The sequence below is a fragment of the Petromyzon marinus genome, chromosome 1, assembly GCF_048934315.1.
Source record: "Petromyzon marinus isolate PM22_M1 ecotype Great Lakes invasive population chromosome 1, UKy_Petmar_22M1.pri1.0, whole genome shotgun sequence".
Taxonomy (NCBI): domain Eukaryota; kingdom Metazoa; phylum Chordata; class Hyperoartia; order Petromyzontiformes; family Petromyzontidae; genus Petromyzon; species Petromyzon marinus.
The window spans coordinates 16,023,912-16,042,787 of record NC_133667.1 but is presented as its reverse complement, the minus strand read 5'-3'; positions in this window follow the sequence as shown (position 1 = coordinate 16,042,787).

Sequence of the window (18,876 nt, the reverse complement as noted above, 5' to 3'; positions counted from 1 at the left end):
GGGAGGATGAAGGGGGAGAGGGGGGGAGGAGGGATGGATGGAGGGATGGAGGATGGAGGGAGGGATGGGATGGAGGATGAAGGGAGGGAGCATGAAGGGATGGAGGGAGGAGGGATGGATGGAGGGATGGAGGATGAAGGGAGGGAGGGAGGGAGGATGAAGGGAGGGATGGGAGGAGGGATGGATGGGGGGAGGGATGGATGGAGGGATGGATGGAGGGAAGGAGGATGAAGGGAGGGATGGGAGGAGGGATGGATGGGGGGAGGGATGGATGGAGGGATGGAGGATGAAGGGAGGGAGGGAAGGAGGATGAAGGGAGGGAGCATGAAGGGATGGAGGGAGGGAGGAGGGATGGAGAGAGGGATGGAGGATGAAGGGAGGGAGGGAGGATGAAGGGAGGGATGGGAGGAGGGATGGATGGGGGGAGGGATGGATGGAGGGATGGAGAGAGGGAGGGAGGATGAATGGGGAGAGGGGGGGAGGAGGGATGGATGGAGGGATGGAAGATGGAGGGAGGGATGGAGGATGAAGGGAGGGAGGGATGGAGGATGAAGGGAGGGATGGGGGGAGGGAGGGATGGATGGGGGGAGGGATGGATGGAGGGATGGAGGATGAAGGGAGGGAGCATGAAGGGATGGAGGGAGGAGGGATGGATGGAGGGATGGAAGATGGAGGGAGGGATGGAGGATGAAGGGAGGGATGGGAGGAGGGATGGATGGGGGGAGGGATGGATGGATGGAGGGATGGATGGAGGGATGGAGGATGAAGGGAGGGAGGGAAGGAGGATGAAGGGAGGGAGCATGAAGGGATGGAGGGAGGGAGGAGGGATGGAGAGAGGGATGGAGGATGAAGGGAGGGAGGGAGGATGAAGGGAGGGATGGGAGGAGGGATGGATGGATGGAGGGATGGAGAGAGGGAGGGAGGATGAATGGGGAGAGGGGGGGAGGAAGGATGGATGGAGGGATGGATGGAGGGGGAGAGGCAGGAGAGAGGGTGGAGGGGAGTGGAGTGAGAGGAGAGGGGAGAGGCAGGAGAGAGCGGGTGGTGTAACTCGTCGCATCTGCTTAGCATCTCACTGATAGACGGCGATCAGTGTTTGTTTTAGAGTTGCGTCTCTGCGTGTGCAGTGCACAAAGACAAAGATCCCCCCCACCCGGATAGCCTACACAGGCCGGTGTGGCAAGTACGCGTGTAGAGTACGTGCACACGTAGGGGCGAGGTTGATCAGGAGGGACTGTGGTTATGGGGTTAGTGTGGTTATGGGGTTAGTGTGGTTATGGGGTTAGTGTGGTTATGGGGTTAGTGTGGTGAACGGGTTAGTGTGGTTATGGTGTTAGTGTGGTTATGGTGTTAGTGTGGTTATGGGGTTTAGTGTGGTTATGGTGTTAGTGTGGTTATGGTGTTAGTGTGGTTATGGGGTTTAGTGTGGTTATGGGGTTAGTGTGGTTATGGTGGTAGTGTGGTTATGGGGTTCAGTGTGGTTATGGGGTTTAGTGTTGTTATGGGGTTTAGTGTGGTCATGGTGTTAGTGTGGTTATGGTGGTAGTGTGGTTATGGTGTTAGTGTGGTTATGGGGTTTAGTGTGGTTATGGTGTTAGTGTGGTTATGGGGTTAGTGTGGTTATGGGGTTAGTGTGGTTATGGTGTTAGTGTGGTTATGGGGTTAGTGTGGTTATGGGGTTTAGTGTGGTTATGGGGTTAGTGTGGTTATGGGGTTCGTGTGGTTATGCTGTTAGTGTGGTTATGGTGTTAATGTGGTTATGGGGTTAGTGTGGTTATGGGGTTAGTGTGGTTATGGTGGTAGTGTGGTTATGGGGTTAAGTGTGGTTATGGGGTTTGGTGTGGTTATGGGGTTTAGTGTGGTTATGGTGTTAGTGTGGTTATGGTGGTAGTGTGGTTATGGTGTTAGTGTGGTTATGGGGTTTAGTGTGGTTATGGTGTTAGTGTGGTTATGGGTTTAGTGTGGTTATGGGGTTTAGTGTGATTATGGTGTTAGTGTGGTTATGGGGTTTAGTGTGGTTATGGGGTTAGTGTGGTTATGGTGTTAGTGTGGTTATGGTGGTAGTGTAGTTATGGGTTTAGTGTGGTTATGGGGTTTAGTGTGATTATGGTGTTAGTGTGGTTATGGGGTTACTGTGGTTATGGTGTTAGTGTGGTTATGGTGTTAGTGTGGTTATGGGGTTTAGTGTGGTTATGGGGTTAGTGTGGTTATGGGGTTAGTGTGGTTATGGTGTTAGTGTGGTTATGGTGTTAGTGTGGTTATGGGGTTAGTGTGGTTATGGGGTTAGTGTGGTTATGGTGGTAGTGTTGTTATGGGGTTTAGTGTGGTTATGGTGTTAGTGTGGTTATGGTGTTAGTGTGGTTATGGTGGTAGTGTGGTTATGGTGTTAGTGTGGTTATGGGGTTTAGTGTGGTTATGGTGTTAGTGTGGTTATGGGTTTAGTGTGGTTATGGGGTTTAGTGTGGTTATGGTGTTAGTGTGGTTATGGGGTTTAGTGTGGTTATGGAGTTAGAGTGGTTATGGTGTTAGTGTGGTTATGGTGGTAGTGTAGTTATGGGTTTAGTGTGGTTATGGGGTTTAGTGTGATTATGGTGTTAGTGTGGTTATGGGGTTACTGTGGTTATGGTGTTAGTGTGGTTATGGTGGTAGTGTGGTTATGGTGTTAGTGTGGTTATGGGGTTTAGTGTGGTTATGGTGTTAGTGTGGTTATGGGTTTAGTGTGGTTATGGGGTTAGTGTGGTTATGGTGTTAGTGTGGTTATGGGGTTTAGTGTGGTTTTGGTGTTAGTGTGGTTATGGTGTTAGTGTGGTTATGGTGTTAGTGTGGTTATGGTGTTAGTGTGGTTATGGGGTTTAGTGTAGTTATGGGGTTAGTGTGGTTATGGGGTTAGTGTGGTTATGGTGTTAGTGTGGTTATGGGGTTAGTGTGGTTATGGGGTTAGTGTGGTTATGGTGTTAGTGTGGTTATGGGGTTAGTGTGGTTATGGGGTAGTGTGGTTATGGGGTTTAGTGTGGTTATGGTGTTAGTGTGGTTATGGGGTTAGTGTGGTTATGGGGTTAGTGTGGTTATGGGGTTTAGTGTGGTAATGGGGTTTAGTGTGGTTATGGGGTTAGTGTGGTTATGGTGTTAGTGAGGTTATGGGGTTAGTGTGGTTATGATGTTAGTGTGGTTATGGGGTTAGTGTTGTTATGGGGTTTAGTGTATTTATGGGGTTTAGTGTGGTAATGGTGTTAGTGTGGTTATGGTGTTAGTGTGGTTATGGGGTTTAGTGTGGTTATGGGGTTAGTGTGGTTATGGGGTTAGTGTGGTTATGGAGTTAGTGTGGTTATGGTGTTAGTGTGGTTGTGGGGTTAGTGTGGTTATGGTGTTAGTGTGGTTATGGCGTTAGTGTGGATATGGGGTTAGTGGGGTTATGGGGTTTATTGTGGTTATGGGGTTTAGTGTGGTTATGGGGTTAGTGTGGTAATGGTGTTATTGTGGTTATGGGGTTAGTGTGGTTATGGTTTTAGTGTGGTTATGGGGTTAGTGTGGTTATGGGGTTAGTGTGTTAGTGTGGTTGGGCTATTTGTGTGTGTGTATGTGTGTGTGTGTGTATGTATGTGTATGTATGCGGTTTCAGGAAAGGGCGGTCCTGCACAGATGCCATATTTTCTGTCCGTCTGCTACAGCAGAGGTGTAGGGAATTCCAACAAGACCTACATCTCTGCTTTATTGACCTGGTCAAGGCCTATGATACCATCAGTAGGCCTGGGCTCTGGGTTGTTCTTCGTGCTTTTGGAGTACCTGACCCTCTGCTCACGATCATTAAGGACCTTCATGATGGTGAGCGAGCCCGGGTAAGACTACGTGGCCGGGAGTCAGAGCCATTCTCTGTACACCTTGGGGTGCGATAGGGATGTCCTCTGGCTCCCACATTATTTAACATCTATTTTGACCACGTAGTTCGTGAAGCTTTCAGTAGCTGTACCGGGGGAATCTCCATATGGTACAGATATAATGGGAGGCTGATCGATGCCCGGGTGCGGTCAAGGGATGGCTTCCTATTGCTCAACCACGTTATGTATGCTGATGATTTGGTAATAGCTGTTCAGTCAGAGGAGGAGTTGGCGACGCTGCTGCTGAGACTGGAGCGTCCCACTAAGAGGTGGGGCTTTACCATCAGCCCCACCAAAACTAAGCACCTGCCTGGGTATTTTGTACCATCGGACACTCCACCCCCACAACTCCCAATCGGTGATGGGGCAGTTGTGGAGAGAGTGGAGAGTTTCCCATACCTGAGCAGTGTGCTTATGACTGGCTCCAGTTTAACAGCAGAGGTCTCACTCCGAATCAGTCGAGCGGCAATATCTTTTCATCGGTTGCGTAACACTGTGTGGAAGCTACCTGGTCTGTCGCTCCGCACTAAGCTTCAGGTCTTCTCGGCCACGGTCATTCCACTCCCTTCTCTACGCTTGCAAAACGTGGACCCCCCTAATGGAACATCTTCGCCGGTTAGAAACATTTAGGCTGGCCTGCCTACGATCCATCCTGGGTTTAACCAGACTGGATTGTGTGAGGAGCTCACAAATCCTTGAAAGATCTGGGCAATGTCCCATCGGTCCGGGGCAAGGCTGTGATGGCTGGGTCATGTAGCCCGCATGCCCCGCCACTGCATGCCGAAACAGCTTTTGTTCGGCCAGATCGAGGGGGCTAAGCGGGCACGGCACGGGCTAGAGAAGAGATGGAGTGATGTGGTACAAGATGACGTGGAGCTGAGTGGACTTGCCGATGACTGGTACCAGCGGTGTCAAGATCGGCTTCTGTGGAGGAGGCTCGTGAAGGATGCTACTGGGCAGTTGGAGGTAGTCGCCCTCCAACAACAACGGAGGGCGGAGGAGCGATGCTCAGAACAACGAGCGGAGCGCCGGGTGGCTAAAGCACAGCAGGTTGGCACAGTAGGGGGCACAGGTGGTGCATCAGCCAGTGATCTCAGTCAGTCAACCCGTGGCACCTGGGTCTGCCAGCGGGCGTTCGACACTTCACGTGGTGACGTCACCGCCACTTAGTGGCGAATGGCGGTTGTTGTTGTATGTTTGTGTGTATGTGTGTATGTGAGTGTGTATGTGTGTATGTATGTGTGTATTGTAAGAAGTCACCCCCTGTGAGTGGCTGGTTGAGGTGCCATCTGTCGAGGAAGTACTGAAGGCGATCCGGAGTCTGAGACCAGGAAAGGCAGCGGGCAGTGATGATCTCCCAAGCGAAATGCTGAGGGAGGGTGGCGTTTGTGCACAGACTGCCCTATATGACATCATAACAACAGTCTGGACCACTGGACGGGTTCCACAGGATTGGAAGGATGCCCTGGTGGTTCCCCTTTTTTTAAGAAGGGGGACCGCAAAGACTGTAACAACAAAAGGGGCATCTGACTCCTCAGTGTGCCGGGAAAGGTCCTGGCAAGGATTATTCAACATCGCCTTGCCAGGCATGCTGAGGAGAGGCTTGCAGAGCCCCAATGCGGTTTCAGGAAAGGGCGGCCCTGCACAGATGCCATATTTTCTGTCCGTCTGCTACAGCAGAGGTCTCTGTTTTAGCCTACGCGTCTCTGTGTGAGTCTGTGGGTCTCTGTGTGAGTCTGTGGGTCTCCGTGTGAGTCTATGGGTCACTGTGTGTGAGTCTATGGCCTCTGTATGAATCTATGGATCTCTGTGAGAGTCCATGGGCCTCTGTGTGAGTCTTTGGGTCTCTGTGTGATGTGTCTATGGATCTCTCTGCAAGTCTATGGGTCTCTGTGTGATGAGTCTATGGGTCTCAGTGTGAGTCTATGGGTCTCTGTGTGAGTCTATGGGTCTCTGTGCGAGTGTATGGGTCTCTGTGCGAGTCTATGGCCTCTGTATGAGTCTAAGGATCTCTGTGTGAGTCTATGGCCTCTGTATGAATCTTTGGATCTCTGTGTGAGTCCATGGGCCTCTATGTGAGTCTCTGGGTCTCTGTGTGATGAGTCTATGGGTCTCTGTGTGAGTCTATGGGTCTCTGTGTGATGAGTCTATGGATCTCTTTGCAAATCTATGGGTCTCTGTGTGAGTCTATGGGTTTCTGTGTGAGTCTACGGGTCTCTGTGTGAGTCTATGGGTCTCTGTGCGAGTCTATGGGTCTCTGTGTGAGTCTACGGGTCTCTGTGTAAGTGTATGGGCCTCTGTGCGAGTCTGTGGCCTCTGTATGAGTCTATGGGTCTCTGTGCGAGTCTATGGGTCTCTGTGTAAGTCTACGGGTCTCAGTGTGATGAGTCTATGGGTCTCTGTGTGAGTCTATGGGTCTCTGTGTGATGAGTCTATGGATCTCTCTGCAAGTCTATGGGTCTCTGTGTGAGTCTATGGGTCTCTGTGTGAGCCTATGGGTCTCTGTGTGAGTCTATGGGTCTCTGTGTGAGTCTATGGGTCTTTGTGTGAGTCTATGGGTATCTGTGTGAGTCTATGGCCTCTATATGAGTCTAAGGATCTCTGTGTGAGTCTATGGCCTCTGTGTAATGAGTCTATGGGTCTCTGTGTGATGAGTCTATGGATCTTTCTGCAAGTCTATGGGTCTCTATGTGATGAGTCTATGGGTCTCAGTGTGAGTCTATGTGTGATTCTATGCGTCTCTGTGCGAGTCTATGGGTCTCTGTGTGAGTCTATGGGTCTCAGTGTGATGAGTTTATGGGTCTCTGTGTGAGTGTATGGGTCTCTGTTTGATGAGTCTATGGGTCTCTGGGTGAGTCTATGGGTCTCTGTGTGAGTCTATGGGTCTGTGTGTGATGAGTCTATGGATCTCTCTGCAAGTCTATGGGTCTCTGTATGAGTCTATGGGTCTCTGTGTGAGTCTATGGGTCTCTGTGTGAGTCTATGGGTCTCTGTGTGAGTCTATGGGTCTCTGTGTGAGTCTATGGGTCTCTGTGTGAGCCTATGGGTCTCTGTGTGAGTCTATGGGGCTCTGTGTGAGTCTATGAGTCTTTGTGTGAGTCTATGGGTATATGGGTGAGTCTATGGCCTCTATATGAGTCTAAGGATCTCTGTGTGAGTCTATGGCCTCTGTGTAATGAGTCTATGGGTCTCTGTGTGATGAGTCTATGGATCTCTCTGCAAGTCTATGGGTCTCTATGTGATGAGTCTATGGGTCTCAGTGTGAGTCTACGGGTCTCTGTGTAAGTCTATGGGTCTCTGTGCGAGTCTATGGGTCTCTGTGTGAGTCTACGGGTCTCTGTGTATGTGTATGGGCCTCTGTGCGAGTCTATGGCCTCTGTATGAGTCTATGGGTCTCTGTGCGAGTCTATGGGTCTCTGTGTAAGTCTACGGGTCTCAGTGTGATGAGTCTATGGGTCTCTGTGTGAGTCTATGGGTCTCTGTGTGATGAGTCTATGGATCTCTCTGCAAGTCTATGGGTCTCTGTGTGAGTCTATGGGTCTCTGTGTGAGTCTATGGGTCTCTGTGTGAGTGTATGGGTCTCTGTTTGATGAGTCTATGGGTCTCTGGGTGAGTCTATGGGTCTCTGTGTGAGTCTATGGGTCTGTGTGTGATGAGTCTATGGATCTCTCTGCAAGTCTATGGGTCTCTGTATGAGTCTATGGGTCTCTGTGTGAGTCTATGGGTCTCTGTGTGAGTCTATGGGTCTCTGTGTGAGTCTATGGGTCTCTGTGTGAGTCTATGGGTCTCTGTGTGAGCCTATGGGTCTCTGTGTGAGTCTATGGGTCTCTGTGTGAGTCTATGAGTCTTTGTGTGAGTCTATGGGTATATGGGTGAGTCTATGGCCTCTATATGAGTCTAAGGATCTCTGTGTGAGTCTATGGCCTCTGTGTAATGAGTCTATGGGTCTCTGTGTGATGAGTCTATGGATCTCTCTGCAAGTCTATGGGTCTCTATGTGATGAGTCTATGGGTCTCAGTGTGAGTCTATGAGTCTCTGTGTGATTCTATGGGTCTCTGTGCGAGTCTATGGGTCTCTGTGTGAGTCTACGGGTCTCTGTGTGAGTGTATGGGCCTCTGTGCGAGTCTATGGCTTCTGTATGAGTCTATGCGTCTCTGTGCCAGTCTACGGGTCTTAGTGTGATGAGTCTATCGGTCTTTGTGTGAGTCTACGGGTCTCTGTGTGAGTGTATGGGCCTCTGTGCGAGTCTATGGCCTCTGTATGAGTCTATGGGTCTCTGTGTGAGTCTACGGGTCTCAGTGTGATGAGTCTATCGGTCTTTGTGTGAGTCTATGGGTCTCTGTGTGATGAGTCTATGGATCTCTGTGTGAGTCTATGGGTCTCTGTGTGATGAGTCTATGGGTCTGTGTGTGATGAGTCTATGGGTCTCTGTGTGAGTCTATGGGTCTCTCTGCAAGTCTATGGGTCTCTGTGTGAGTCTCTGGCCTCTGTATGAGTCTACGGGTCTCTGTGTGATGAGTCTATGGGTCTCTGTGTGATGAGTCTACGGGTCTCAGTGTGATGAGTCTATGGGTCTCTGTGTGAGTCTATGGGTCTCTGTGTGATGAGTCTATGGGTCTCTGTGTGATGAGTCTATGGGTCTCTGTTTGAGTCTACGGGTCTCTGTGTGATGAGTCTACGGGTCTCTGTGTGATGAGTCTATGGGTCTCTGTGTGATGAGTCTATGGGTCTCTGTGTGATGAGTCTATGGGTCTCTGTATGATGAGTCTATGGGTCTCTGTGTGATGAGTCTATGGGTCTCTGTGTGATGAGTCTATGGGTCTCTCTGCAAGTCTATGTACGTTGAACTTCTTTCTTACCGTTCGTAGCGGACCACACTGAAACGGAGGCCGGCGGAAGGACAACAAACCGTGCACACAAAGTAGTGCCGACGACCTGAGTTTGTCCACCCGGATGATGATTTAAAAGTGCATCACAGCTCCCGGTGGCATCCTGATATCGGAAGAAGAAGAGAGCGTTCCAGACGGCCGCGGAAGCAGCGGCGGGGGCGGCGGCGGCGGCGCCTAAGGCTGGGATTCCCGAGGCGGAGGGTGCCCGGGACCGGTGCAGGTGACTGGTGCAGGTGACTGGTGCAGGTTACCGGTTCATGTAATCGGTGCAGGTTACCGGTTCATGTAATCGGTGCAGGTTACCGGTTCATGTAATCTGTGCAGGTTACCGGTTCAGGTTACCGGTTCATGTAATCGGTGCAGGTTACCGGTTCATGTAATCGGTGCAGGTTACTGGTGCAGGTGACTGGTTCATGTAATCTGTGCAGGTTACCGGTTCAGGTTACCGGTTCATGTAATCGGTGCAGGTTACCGGTGCAGGTTCCCGGCGCAGGCAAATCGTCCCCCGGTGGTGCCGTCTGGTGGAGGCCGTGAGCGGTGGGATTGGAGCTCGGGGCCCCACCGTGGTGGGGCCGGGGTCGTGACTCGCGGGCCCACCGTTGGTGGGGCCGGCGTCGTGACTCGCGGGCCCACCGTTGGTGGGGCCGACGTCGTGACTCGAGGCCCCACCGTTGGTGGGGCCGGCGTCGTGACGCGGCGACCCCTGGGGCCTCGTGGTGAGCAGCAGCGGCGCAGAGGACCCCGAGGGGTCGACTCCCGCTCACGGCCACCAAGCGCCGACAACAAACGCCGAAGCAATTCTCAGCCTAGGTCCACTCGGCCTTGAACAACAACAACAAAATCGCTGTCGCCACTGTGGGAGCGGGGGGGGGGGAGACAAAGGCGGCCGGGCGTGCGTGTTGCTGGCCACCCCCCCCCAACCCATCACTCACCCCCATCGCGTGCTCCTACAGTGCCCGCCAAAGTAGGCGGGCACTTGCCCCGACAGTCTGTCAGAGGCTACACGGGGGATCTTTGTCTATTTCATAGGCGCTGCTGCTACTCGCTAACAGCACTTGCCCCAGCAGTCTGTTACAGGCTACACGGGGGACCTTTGCCTTTGCTGTGTGACTCTGCAGGGGTTGTCGAGACACGATCTGGAATGGCTCACACGTAATCCGCGCTTCGGCATTAATTCGACTTTAGCAGCAGCAGCAGCAGCAGCACATCTGTGCCACCAACCCCCACCCCAGCGTGTGGCTCTGCGTGCCCACTGAGTGGGTGGCACGGCGGGGCTTGGCATGGGGTGGCTCGGCTCTCGTGGCACGCAGACTTTCTGCGTAGGCGTCTGCGTGCGTGAGAGAGAGTGGGTGGGTGAGTGGGTGGGTGAGTGGGTGGGTGGGTGGGTGAGTGGGTGAGTGAGTGGGTGAGTGAGTGGGTTGGTGAGTGGGTTGGTGAGTGGGTTGGTGAGTGGGTGGGTGAGTGGGTGAGCGAGGAGGTGAGCGAGGGGGTGAGTGAGTGGGTGAGTGAGTGGGTGAGTGGGTGGGTGGGTGAGTGGGTAATTGGGTGGGTGAGTGGGTGAGTGGGTGGGTGGGTGAGTGGGTGGGTGGGTGAGTGAGTGGGTGGGTGAGTGGGTGAGCGAGGGGGTGAGTGAGTGGGTGAGCGAGGGGGTGAGCGAGGGGGTGAGTGAGTGGGTGAGTGAGTGGGTGAGTGGGTGGGTGGGTGAGTGGGTAATTGGGTGGGTGAGTGGGTGGGTGAGTGGGTGAGTGGGTGAGTGGGTGGGTGAGTGAGGGGGTGAGTGAGTGGGTGAGTGGGTGGGTGGGTGAGTGGGTGAGTGGGTGGGTGAGTAGGTGAGTGAGTGAGTGGGTGGGTGAGTGGGTGAGTGGGTGAGCGAGGGGGTGAGTGGGTGGGTGGGTGGGTGAGTGAGGGGGTGAGTGAGTGGGTGAGTGGGTGGGTGGGTGAGTGGGTGAGTGGGTGGGTGAGTGGGTGAGTGAGTGAGTGAGTGGGTAGGTGAGTGGGTGAGTGGGTGAGCGAGGGGGTGAGCGAGGGGGTGAGTGAGGGGGTGAGTGAGTGAGTGGGTGAGAGAGTGGGTGAGTGGGTGGGTGAACGAGCGAGTGGATGAGCGAGTGGACGAGTGAGTGGGTGAGTGAGTGGGTGAGCGATTAGGTGAGTGAGTGGGTGAGTGAGTGGGTGAGTGGATGGGTGAGCGAGCGAGTGGATGAGTGAGTGGGTGAGTGAGTGGGTGAGTGAGTGGGTGAGCGACTGGGTGTGAGTGAGCATGTGAGTGGGTGAGTGATTGTATGAGTGAGTGATTCAGTGGGTGAGTGAGTGGGTGAGCGAGTAGGTGAGCGAGTGGGTGAGTGAGTGAGTGGGTGAGTGAGTGGGTGAGTGAGTGGATGAGTGAGTGGGTGGGTGAACGAGCGAGTGGATGCGTGAGTGGATGAATGAGTGGGTGAGTGAGTGGGTGAGCGAGTAGGTGAGCGAGTGGGTGAGTGAGTGAGTGATTGGGTGAGTGAGTGGGTGAGTGAGTGAGTGGATGAGTGAGTGGGTGAGTGAGTGGGTGAGTGAGTGGGTGAGCGACTGGGTGTGAGTGAGCATGTGAGTGAGCATGTGAGTGGGTGAGTGATTGTATGAGTGAGTGATTGAGTGGGTGAGTGGGTGAGTGAGTGGGTGAGCGAGTAGGTGAGCGAGTGGGTGAGTGAGTGATTGGGTGAGTGAGTGGGTGAGTGAGTGAGTGGATAAGTGAGTGGGTGAGTGAGTGGGTGAATGAGTGAGTGAGCGAATGGGTGTGAGCATGTGTATGAGTGGGGAGCGGTGGTGCAGCGGTTGGCGCTGCGCGACGAACCTGGCGACCTGGGTTCGATTCTTGCTCACGGCCAACACCCAGTGACGATTATCTGAACCTGTACTGGGCCTCCCCTAGGTCGACTCAGCCTCAAATGAGTACCTGGTGCGGTGCGTATAAAACATCGCCACTGCGGGAGACAAAGGTGGTCGGGCGTGATGCTGGGAGCCCCACCCCCTCGTGTGCCGCCGTGCCGACTTTCACAGCACTTGCTCCACCAGTCTGCTGAGGCTATACGGGGGACCTTTGTCTCTTTTGTTGTTGTTGTTGTTGTGGCAGAATGGCACTATAACTCATCACGGCGCCGCACGCCGCTGATGATTTCATGCCGTTGTGATTAAATTGTGCCGGGCGACAGTTCAAAGCAGTGTTTCTCCGAGGGCAGAATATATATAGGCACAAACAAAGACAAAGATCGCCCATATAGCCTTAACAGACTGTAGGGGCAAGTGCTGTTAACGAGCACCTATGAAGGCCGGAACGGTACACGAGGGGGTGGGTGGCCAACACCACGCCCGACCGCCTTAGTCTACCCGCACCAGGTACTCATTTGAGGCTGAGTCGACCTAAGGGGAGGCCCAGGACCGGTTCAGATAATCGTCACCGGTGTTGGCCGTGAACGGGATTCGAACACGTGTCGCCAGGGTCATAGCGCAGCGCGTTAACCGCACACACCAAAACACGCACACCTACACTTACACACACCAACACACGCACACGCGCGCACACCTACAAACAACAACAACCGCCAATCGCCACTAAATGGCGGTGACGTCACCACGACGCTTGTGCCAGGCCATGTGCACCTTGAGGCCACGTGAAGTGTCGAACTCCCGCTGACAGGTCACGGGGCAGACCCAGGTGCCATGGGTCGACTGACTGAGATGACTGGCTGATGCACCACCTGTGCCCCCTACTGTGCCAACCTGCTGTGCCTTAGCCACCCGGCGCTCCGCTCGTTGTTGTGAGCGTCGCTCCTCCGCCCTCCGTTGTTGTTGGAGGGCGACTGCCTCCAACTGCCCAGTAGCGTCCTTCACGAACTTCCTCCACAGAGGCCGATCTTGACACCGCTGGTACCAGTCATCGGCAAGTCCACTTAGCTCCACGTCCTCCTGTACCACATCACTCCATCTCTTCTCTAGCCCGTGCCGCGCCCGTTTAGCCCCCTCGATCTGGCCAAACAAAAGCTGTTTCGGCATGCGGTGGCTGGGCATGCGGGCTACATGACCCAGCCATCGCAGCCTTGCCTGCCGGAGGAGCTCACTGATGGGACGTTGCCCAGATCTGTCAAGGATTTGTGAGCTCCTCACACAATCCAGTCTGGTTACACCCAGGATGGATCGTAGGCAGGCCAGCCTAAATGTTTCTAACCGGCGAAGATGTTCCATTAGGGGGGTCCACGTTTCGCAAGAGTAGAGTATGGAGGGAATGACCGTGGCCGAGAAGACCTGAAGCTTAGTGCGGAGCGACAGACCAGGTAGCTTCGACACAGCGTTTAGCAACTGATGAAAAGATATTGCCGCTCGACTGATTCGGAGTGAGACCTCTCTTGTTAAACTGGAGCCGGTCATAAGCACACTGCCGAGGAATGGGAAACTCTCCACTCTCTCCACAACTGCCCCATCACCGATTGGGAGTTGTGGGGGTGGAGTGTCCGATGGTACAAAATACCCAGGCAGGTGCTTAGTTTTGGTGGGGCTGATGGTAAGGCTCCATCTCTTAGTGGCACGCTCCAGTCTCAGCAGCAGCGTCTCCAACTCCTCCTCTGAATGAGCAGCTATTACCAAATCACCGGCATACATAACGTAGTTGAGCAATAGGAAGCCATCCCTTGACCACACCCGGGCATCGATCAGCCTCCCATTATATCTGGTCCATATGGAGATTCCCCCGGTACAGCTATTGAAGACTTCACGAACTACGTGGTCAAAATAGATGTTAAATAATGTGGGAGCCAGAGGACATCCCTGTCGCACCCCAAGGTGTACAGGGAATGGCTCGGACTCCCGGCCACGTAATTTTACCCGGGCCCGCTCACCAGCATGAAGGTATTTAATGATCGTGAGCAGAGGGTCAGGTACTCCAAAAGCACGAAGAACACACCAGAGCCCAGGCCTACTGATTGTATCATAGGCCTTGACCAGGTCAATAAAGCAGAGATGTAGGTCTTGCTGGAATTCCCTACACCTCTGCTGTAGCAGACGGACAGAAAAAATGGCATCTGTGCAGGACTGCCCTTTCCTGAAACCGCATTGGGGCTCTGCAAGCCTCTCCTCAGCGTGCCTGGCAAAGCGATGTTGAATAATCCTTGCCAGGACCTTTCCCGGCACACTGAGGAGTGAGATGCCGCTGTAGTTGTTACAGTCTGTGCGGTCCCCCTTCTTAAAGAGGGGGACCACCAGGGTATCCTTCCAATCCTGCGGAACCCGTCCTGTGATCCAGACTGTTGTTATGATGTCATATAGGGCAGTCTGTGCACAAACGCCACCCTCCCTCAGCATTTCGCTTGGGAGATCATCTCTGCCCGCTGCCTTTCCTGGTCTCAGACTCCGGATCGCCTTCAGTACTTCCTCAATAGATGGCACTTCAGCCAGCCACTCAAAGGGGGTGACTACTTCCAAAATTTGAGGCACCGCAGCCTCAGCAAGGTCATCCTCACTTTGTGCCACGATGTTTTCCCGGCTGAGGGATTTTCCCTCCCCAGGACCTCACAGAAATGCTCAGCAAATCTGCAAACCTGTTCATGGGGGTCGAAGATTGAATCACAGTTTTTTCCCCTAATGATGGTAATAGGTGTGGCGCTGCACGTTACTTTTTTGATGGAGTTCAATAGAGATTTGTGATCACGGGCCACTGAGGCAGACTCCATCTCCTCAGCAACCCGCGCCCACCACCCATCCTTGCAGCGCCTCACGGTTCTCCGAATCTCCGAGCGAAGGCTACGGTAAGCCTCCTCATTCTCTGACGTGGGATTCTGTAGCCGATGACAGTGGGCCTGTCGCTTTTTCTCAACCATCCTGAACACCTCCTCTGTCAGCCAGGGTCTCTGGGGAGGTCTGGACCGCGTACCCAAAGCAGCCATTGCAGCTGCATGAGTCACAGTCCTAAACCTCGCCCATTTACCCTCGATATCAGGTGGAGTGGTTGACGATGCCAACTCCAGCCGCAGGCGATGATGAAATTCTCGCTTGCAACTTTCATCAGATAACTGAGACCAGGCCACTTTTGGTTGGAATGGGGTCCTGGGTATACACCCACGACCAGAGTGGAAGAATGGCAGGCGCATCTTACAGATGACTAGTCGATGGTCAGAGGGCAGATCAGCTCCACGGTAGGTCCTGGTGTCAAGGACATGGGCTCGCATCCGCTGGTCCGTCACTATGTAGTCCAGCAGATGTTCTTGCTTGGACCTGGCATGCATCCATGATGTTGTGTGGATGCGCCGATGCCGGAACAGCGTGTTGGTAATTACAAGCCCATATGCTGCAGAAAAATCTAGCAGCCTCCTACCGTTGCTATTGAGCTGATCTGTCCTATGCCCTCCATTCACTCCAGACCAGGTGCCAGCATCATGACCAACTCGGGCATTGAAGTCACCCAACAAGATGACTCTATCCCGAGGGGCCACTTTAGCCAGCACCTGTGATAGGAGGTCATAGAATGTATCTGAGTCATCGGCTTTGCCTGGATCCCTCCACGGATGTTTGTCTTTGGTGAAGGCATAAGAAACCACGACCACCACTCCTCGCCTCTGGTTGATGGGAAGGCGAGCCCAAAGTAGCCTGGGGCTTATAGCTTCCCACACCTCACCGCCACGCTCCCACGCCCCCTTCATTCTTTTGTTCAAAAGAAGAGCCACACCCTGTTGTTTGGCAGTCTGCTGCCCCGAGTAGAGGACTGTGCACCCCTCATGCTGGCAGGAGCCAGAACTGGTCCACCGGACCTCCTGAATGCCACAGAGATCCAGGCGGTACCGGTCCAGCTCCCGACAGAGGAGTGGCAGCCTCTCCTCCGCAGTGAGCGTTCGAACATTCCACATGGCCACATGAAGTGGCTTTTCGTTGTTTCTGGAGGAGCCCCGAGGGTAGAGATTCAATCTCCTGGCTCCGCCAATTGGGGTTTGGCCAGGAGACGTCATAGACGCCTGTCCCCCTGGGGCCTCCGGCACAAGCTTATTCGTACATTTTTTATTCATGGTTTCGTGGAAAAAATGTTGAATGTGGAGGGGTTACCAGCCCCTCGCACCCGTTCTTAGCCCCTGTTTAGCCACTGTGGTGGTCACAGACGCCATGAGAGGAGGGGCCAATCGGAATTGGCCCTCCCCCCACAGCACTGCCCACGACAGAGTTTCCCGTCCGGCACCGCGAGGAGGTAGGGGGTTGTTTTGCCGGACAACACACACACCTACAAAGATAAAAAAACAAAGATCCCCCATATAGCCTTAACAGACTGTAGGGGCAAGTGCTGTTAGTGAGCACCTATGAAGGCCGGAACGGTGCACGAGGAGGTGGGTGGCCAGCACCACGCCCGACCGCCTTTGTCTCCCTAGTGGCAATGTTTACACACCGTACCAGGTACTAATTTTAGGCTGAGTCGACCTAGGGGAGGTCCAGAACCGGTTCAGATAATCGTGGCTGGGTGTTGTTGGCCGTGAGCAGGAATTGAACCTGGGTCACCAGGTTCGTAGTGCAGCGTAGCGCTAACCACTACACTACCGCTCCCCACACACACACACTTACTCACATCACACACCACACACACACCACATACACCACACACACCACTCACACACACCACACACCACCCACACACACCACACACACCACACACACATCACACACGCCACACACACACCACACACACCACACACACACCACACACCACCCACACACACAACACACACACCACACACCACCCTACACACACCACACACCACCCACACACCACACACACACCACCCACACACACAACACACACACACACCACACAAACCACACACACCACACACCACACAGACCACACACACAAACACTACACACACCACACACCACCCACAGCACCACCACCACACCACCACCACCGCACCACCACCACCCCACCACCACCACACCACCACCACCACCACCACCGCACCACCACCCCACCACCACCACAGCACCCCCACACCACCACCACCACACCACCACCACCACCCCACCACCACCTCCCCCCCTCCCCCCAATGATCGGTGAGTACTTGGCTTGTAAGCACCGCGATTCCCCCCTACCACCCCCCCCGCCCCCCCCACCCCCGAGCACATGCCCGCACGCAGCACACACACCACACACGTAGTGTCCCGGCGGGGGATCGCCTGGCACAACGGGTTTTTATCCAAAGGGCCCCTAGGTGGGAAGTCCCGCGGTTTCCCGGTGCAGGAGATTGGCCGACCCTCCCAGGACAAATTAGATTTGCGGCGCCCCTAAATTGGCTTAAAAATTGTATGGGTAAGCGAGCTGAGCAAACGATGAGGGCGGGGGGGGGATCCTAGCGCCGCCGACCAAGTACACACTAACCGGGTGTGTATTCGCCAGCCGGACGCCCTCCCAGATTAAACAGGTTGAGTCAGCGATTAATGAGACAATGGGCCGAAAAATAACGTGATGTGACGCTCCATGTAAGGGCAGAGGAACGGTTGAAATCCACAGGTCGGCGCACGATTGGCCGCGCGGTACAAATGTGATCCCGGCCCTTTGAAGTGTAGGGAATAAAAAGAGTGGCCCAGGACGATTAGAGTTCTGATCTTCAACAGCTTGTTCGCCAAGACCCCCCCCCCCCCCGCCTCCTCGAGCCGCTCGCAGCGTCCGTGCGATGCCAGCCAGCGCTGCTACGAGGCGGCAGTGATAGGCGAGGTTTTTCCGTCATCCCCCCTCCGACTCTCACAGCGTCCGTGCGACGCCGTGAGTACAGCTGCGAGGTACGTGATAGGGCGTGTGAGTGTGCGAGGAATTGGACAGTAAGTAGGACAGGCTCTGGTCGCAGAATATTCCCTCCTGGGCAGTGCAGGGTTTCGCGCAACCAATGAAAGCATTAGCACAGAGCATCGGTGTGGTGCGAGTGATTTGTGCGTGGAGCGGCTGCGTGGGACGGACGAGCGCTCGTTGAGAGAATCGCCCGCAGGAGCGCGCGTGTGCGTGCAGCCGCTGTGGCGTTGACTGTGGTGTGTACGCGTGTTAGAATACAATCGCCCGCAGGAGCGGGCGCGTGTTCGCGCAGCCGCTGTAGTATCAACTGTGGGGGCGTGCGCATCTTAGAGTCCGATCGCCGGCAGGGGCGCACGCGTGCTCACCGCCGCTGTAAACATTGGCGTTGGTGTGTGTGCGTGTGTGGAATAACCCCGTGCGGCGGTGAGCCAGCGATTTAACTATGTTCCTCAGAGGGGGCGCTAACGCGGGAGAGGGGGGGGGCGATTACCCGGTCGGCGGGGGCCTGGCGGGGGCCGATCGACGCGGTGGAGGAGGGAGTGGAATGGGCGGACGTCGGCCCCCACAACACAGAGACAGCACACTTCAAATACACAGCAGGTGTCTCGATCGAACCCATGACCTCCTGTAGACCAGGCGACAGAGTTAACATCAGACCACGGGGGTGGTGGTTGTGGTGGTTGTGGTGGCGGTCGTGGCGGTCGTGGTGGTAGTGGTTGTGGTGGTTGTGGTGGCGGTTGTAGCGGCTATTGTGGTTGTGGTGGTTGTGGTGGTGGTGGTGGTGGTGGTGTTATTGGTGTTGCTATGCGCTCCGGTAATCGCGAAAGGCAACGCAGGCGCAGCGCGCGGTCGAGCTTTAATCCGGCGCACAAACACTCACTGTGAGAGTGTGTGAGCGTGTTAGTGTGTGTGTGTGTTAGTGTGTGTGTGTGTTAGTGTGTATGTTAGTGTGTTAGTGTGTGTGTGTTTGTGTGAGTGTGTTAGTGTGTGTTAGTGTGTGTGTTAGTGTGTGTTAGTGTGTGTGTTAGTGTATGTGTGTGTGAGTGTGTGTTAGTGTGTGTGTTAGTGTATGTTCGTGTGAGTGTGTTAGAGTGTGTGAGTATGTGTGAGTGTGTGTTAGTGTGTGTGAGTGTGTTAGAGTGTGTGTGAGTGTGTGTGAGTGTGTGTGTTAGTGTGTGTGTGTTAGAGAGTGTTCGTGCGTGTGTTAGTGTGAGTGTGTGTGAGTGTGTGTGAGTGTGTGTGTTAGTGTGTGTGTGAGTGTGTGAGTGTGTGTGAGTGTGTGTTAGTGTGTGTGAATGTGTGAGTGTGTGGGAATGTGTGAGTGTGTG